Source organism: Glycine max, chromosome 10, assembly GCF_000004515.6.
Source record: "Glycine max cultivar Williams 82 chromosome 10, Glycine_max_v4.0, whole genome shotgun sequence".
Taxonomy (NCBI): domain Eukaryota; kingdom Viridiplantae; phylum Streptophyta; class Magnoliopsida; order Fabales; family Fabaceae; genus Glycine; species Glycine max.
In genome coordinates, this window is record NC_038246.2 from 41,443,910 (window position 1) to 41,449,472 (window position 5,563).

The following is a 5,563-nucleotide window of genomic DNA, read 5'->3' on the forward strand; positions in this document are numbered from 1 at the left end:
TCTAGCCTGGTATTGTATTGAATCCCTTGGGAGATGAAGATGATAAGACTTGAGATGTGATGCAAGTGTTGTTGAGGGGTATGTTTTATAGGAAGATAAAAGGAGGGGAAGGTAATGTGATGTTATGGGAAGGTATGTGTATGAGTTGTGAATAAAAAATTACATGGACAAAGACAGGCTAAGGTGTCGGTAGCAGGAGCAGCAAGTTTAAAGCAAGATGTCCCCACAAAAGGAGGACAAGGGTGGGGTCAAGATGCGGTTTTGGAGATAAATGAGGAGCGTTGGCTTTAAGGAAAGGCAAAGGGAACATGCCCATGTGAATGGAGGGTCCATCCCCTCTCACTTAGTCAAGGGAACCATGCCCATGTGGGTCTCATTGCTCTATTCTATGCCTTGTGGCCTGTGTGATCCTCGTTCTACTTGGAACTTGTAAGATGCACCTTACCTCCTTTCCTTAATCAAAAACAGATCAAGAAAATAATAATCTGTTTTTCTTATATATAGTTATTTTGTGATATGCTTGAATCAAATGTGATCACTTTAAATAGTAAAGTGGAACTAGATATACCTTTTTTACCTTTCCATCAATTGATACAAAATTATTTCAGTTTAATCTATTTTTTTATTAAGTATTTTGTGATAAAATTGGTTATATTCAAATCAAATATGATCACTATAAATTATAAAATTAAATTAAAATTATTATCCAGCGTTTGAAGTGTCTAACATAAAATTGTTCCAATTTAATTAATAATTTTGAGAGTTCTTATTATAAAGCTTAGTTAACTATTTAAAGGAAAAACTTTCTTATCGATTATATTTCTCTTTGAGTACTTTGATTATATATAATTAATGAAAAAATTAAAATTCAAAATTACTAATTATATTAGAACAATTTTATAATAGTTAATCCAGACAAAATTAGTGATTTTTTTACGAAATAATCTAGTAAATTGTTAGTTTAGGGTTTCAATATTTAAATATCACGTTAGATAGCATGAACATTGAACAAGTAAAATTATTGAAATAAAAATAATTGTAAACAGCAGCCCAACAACTCGGACTGAAAAATGGTTGACATGATTATTTCATTTTGGTCAGGGAAAAACTCTTGGCAACTTGTTTTTAATAGGATTAAAATTTGATGGATTAAGTAATATTAAAAATAGATCATATTCCGACTTTTCTTATGGACTGTGGATCTTTTTTTTCCCCCGAAAAAGTCAATCTTTTTAGGGCGGTCAAATCCGCCATAAGTAATTAGATATGTACGCTCCATTTGATTGATATTTTGGTAAAGTCGATTTAAATAAAATATTATTTCATTTTTTTACGTATAAACGCAGCATACTCTTATATTTCTGTGTGAATTCTTTGTGTAGACCTAATAATGAAATTTTATTTCATTAGATAAGAATAAATTAAAAATCAAATCTTTCAAAATTGAAGAAAAATATTAAAATAAATTACTTGAATCAAGATATCTATGATATGTTATGTGTCAATATTCAAAATTCAAAATTTAAATTATGATCATCTAAATTTAAGTCTCAGTATTTTATAGCAATAAATAAATATTTATGTATAAGAACGAAGTTACGTATTTAAGAATGGATGATTATTAAATTTATAAGATAAAGATAGTTTGTTACTAATGAAAGGAGAAGCATTAATTTATTTTTTTAGTTTTGATTTTTTTGAACGACCGGTAAGGATTAATTTGCGTTCATTACGGGACGGACAAGTGAACATAAGAAGGGGAAAAAAAAACTAAAAGAGTGTATTAATTTCGGATTATTTTTTTCAAAGTTTAGATGACCAATCAAGTATGAAACCAAAAAAAAGAAAAAAGAACATTGCTTAAATTGTTGACACGTACACAAGGGAGAGCGAGTCCTTCCTCATCAATTATATATATATATATATATATATATATATATATATATATATATATATATATATATATGAGATTCAAACTTAAATAATTATTATATCAATTTAATAATTTTATAAAATATGATTTTTATCAATTAAATTGTTGTATTATTTTTATATATTATTAAAATTATTTGTTGTCAAATTTTATTAAAACTAAATATTTAAAAATAATAATTAAATGATTCATATTTTATTAAATTTTAATTTCATATAAAATTTTGTAGGATCCAGAGAGAGAAAAACTAATTTTTTCAATAAAAAAATAATCTTACATTTTTATAATATCATCATTTATACTTGCACATCAAAGTTAATTTGGTTATTTTTTAAGCTTCTTTCAAATGACTTAAGGATCTGTTTCAAATTTATTTTTTTGTCCATTGTAAGGTAGGACTCATTTATTTTTGTAATCCTGATGCTAATTATTCATGAGGTGTAGATTTAAACTGCTGAAAACATGTGCTTTCAATTTTTGTCTCAGAAGAGTTCAAATCTGTTAGATTGCCTTGGATTAATTCTAACCCAAAATACCTATTCTCACACATGCCATCTTTTACATCCTGCAAGCACAAAAGTGAGTGGCAGTAGTTGATGGATGTGAGGGAAAGAAAAAGAAAAGAAAAATTATGTTATTATATATGATGTCTAGCTAGCTAGCTTTTTTTATATAACTAAAAATTAAAGGAATTAGCTAGCTACTAGCTAGGTTCTTTTTTTTATATATATACATACATATAACTATATTAATTTAATTAGCATTAAAGTAAATATTATTAGTTTTTTTATAATAGAAAATCTGGATGTTTTATTCATCAGAATTCAAGTTTTGTACGTCCGATAAATTAAAAGCTTCAATTTGGAGGGGATAATCCTCGTGCAGTACATTTCCTTAGAAATGATTGAAAACCTAGCAGGGGTATCCACTTTCATATTTCCAGCTCTTTTTGTGAAGCATAACTCAGACTTTAAGTTTGATCTATATATTTTTTAAATTTGAAATCTAAGACTAGTCTATTTCTTTTATTTAAGTCACTTTTTAAGTTTTTGATTTGATATTTCTAATAGTTTATCTTAATTAAATTAAGAAAAAATTAAGCAGTATAAAAAAAACAGGATACTTAAATATATATATATATATATATATATATATATATATATATATATATATATATATATATATATATATATATATATTAACCACACTCAAGAGTTTAAATATACTAATAATGAAATCTCAAATATTCTGTGACACTTTATATTTAGTATATATGAAATAAGATGGTTGATTTTGATACACCTGAAATATCTTAAATCATATCAATTATCACACTTATATTTTTTTATGTTTCTTTTTTTTTATGAATATATACTCACACGAAAGTGTGTACATGTTTTTCTTTTTATTTATATATATATATATATATATATATATATATATATATATATATATATATATATATATATATATATATATATGTATATGTATATGTATAAACTTATATGTAGATTAATCAAACATTTTAAATAAACTAATAATGTAATCTCCAATATTATAGTAACAATTTATAACTAATGTATGTGAAATGAGATTATTGACTTTGATGTAACTCTAATCAAAGTTGACTCAAATATGTTAAATAATATCATTTATTATATTTATATTTTTCTATCTATTTTTTTTATTGTTTATACTAGTACGAAAGAGGTCACGTATATCATTCTTTAAAAATACGTACCTTTTTACATTTTAGAACTAGTATAGCAATCCTTAAATTTTATCTAGCTAGATTAAATTACTCTCTCTTTATATCTGTGGGTAGGAGACCATATAATGTGGTAGGCAGTCCCATTAATATTTTTTCATGAGTCATGGTGGGAGGACCATTTTTCTTGCTTCACTACTACAGCTTAAGCAAACTTTCATGTAGATCGACATCCCCACCTGGACAATGGCTGAGAGGACCACTAACTCTCCTTAAGCCTAGCTAGAATGCCAGATAGAAAATCAAAATGAAAAGGTGTCAGAAGATATATATGAGATCATATTCATCACTTGTAAGGAGAGGGCCATTAATTCCTTCCTTCATCACCACAATTTAGTCAAAGATCCATGAGGGCCATCTAACTTTTTGACAAATTAAGTATGAGGACAGGCTGATTTTTTTTATAAAAAAAAAAGTAAGAGGACATATATACACAAACTATGAAACAATTACATTACTTCTTTAAGAAAAAATAGTTTTCATGTAAAAATGTGTTAGATTTAAATAATTGTTTCATATTCTAATCCAGTGATCTCTTGTATTGTTGCTCTTTAACTTATTAGCCGTCATCTCGCGTTCTTGCTTTAATTTCCTTTATTATCCTTACTATGTTGCAAGGACTAAAATATAGTTGGAGTAGTGCTATTTTATTTTCAAGATCATCATTATTTGTTTTTGAAGAAAGATAATCGATGTAAGGGTGGCAAAATTGTCAGTCCACACTCCACACTACCCTGTCATCATCAACCCTTAAAGAAAACGGGTTGGTGTGGGTTAACCCATTTTTGGGTATTTAGGTTGAAAATTTTGGTATATATGTCTTGTTTATGGGTTGGCAAACCTGTAAAAATATAAAATGAAAAGGAAAAAAAATTATCAAAAAAATTCGTTTTATGCTCTCGTTAGCTTCTATCTATTTCATCTATATATACACCTAATTGTTTTTAATTGTATTATTTCATCTGATTTGTCTAACTTTTTTGTCTTCAATATTAGCAAAAATAAACACTATTAGAGAAACAAAGCTACTTAATTGCTTATCTCCTAACCTAACCTCTCGGCTCCTAAACACAACACCACTTTCGTACTAAAATGAAAAGGAAACCCCCAAAAATCCTACATTCCTACCCAATTTTGTTATTATCTTTTATTTAATTAAAATAAAAAGGCAAAAGGGTCCCTTGCAAATCGCAAACCCATTTTTTAGCAAGTTATTAAAATGAGGTGGACTAATCAAGTTGACGAGTAGAATAATCCTAACCCAACCCACCTAAAAAGACTGGTTAACAGACTAGTCCAACTGGTTATATTCATTACCACCCATACCATCAGATTAGGCCACAATGTACTTTTGAAACTTCAATGTAATCACGTACATTGCTAAATAACCAATACAATTAAGCTATATATAATAACAAATCTGTAACAGCTAGCTCGGGCTCTTCTGCATGCATTGCTTGTGAAGGACTGAAAAGATTACACTTCCACTACTATAGTAATAATTATTTGGCTCTCGCTGCTGGGTGTGTCGGATTTTTGTCACCATCGCTGATTAATGAATGAAGCTAGAATCTGTGGTATGAAATCCAACAACATGGCCGTGTAGTAAAGCTGGCATGCAATATATATCTATAGAACTAACTAGTGGTGGCCTATATATTATGAAAGCTTTGGCACTTGGCATTTGAACAATTCAAAACATAAGTGGGATAGTGATGCTCAACTAATGATCATTCGATTCGAAAATCAGATATAGGTTGCGCTTCTAGCCTGATTTTCTGGTTCACTAGCTTGCTACAACATTTCCGGGTTGGATCTGATACGACCCCGCGAGTAACGACGGATGTCGCGACCCTAGAGGG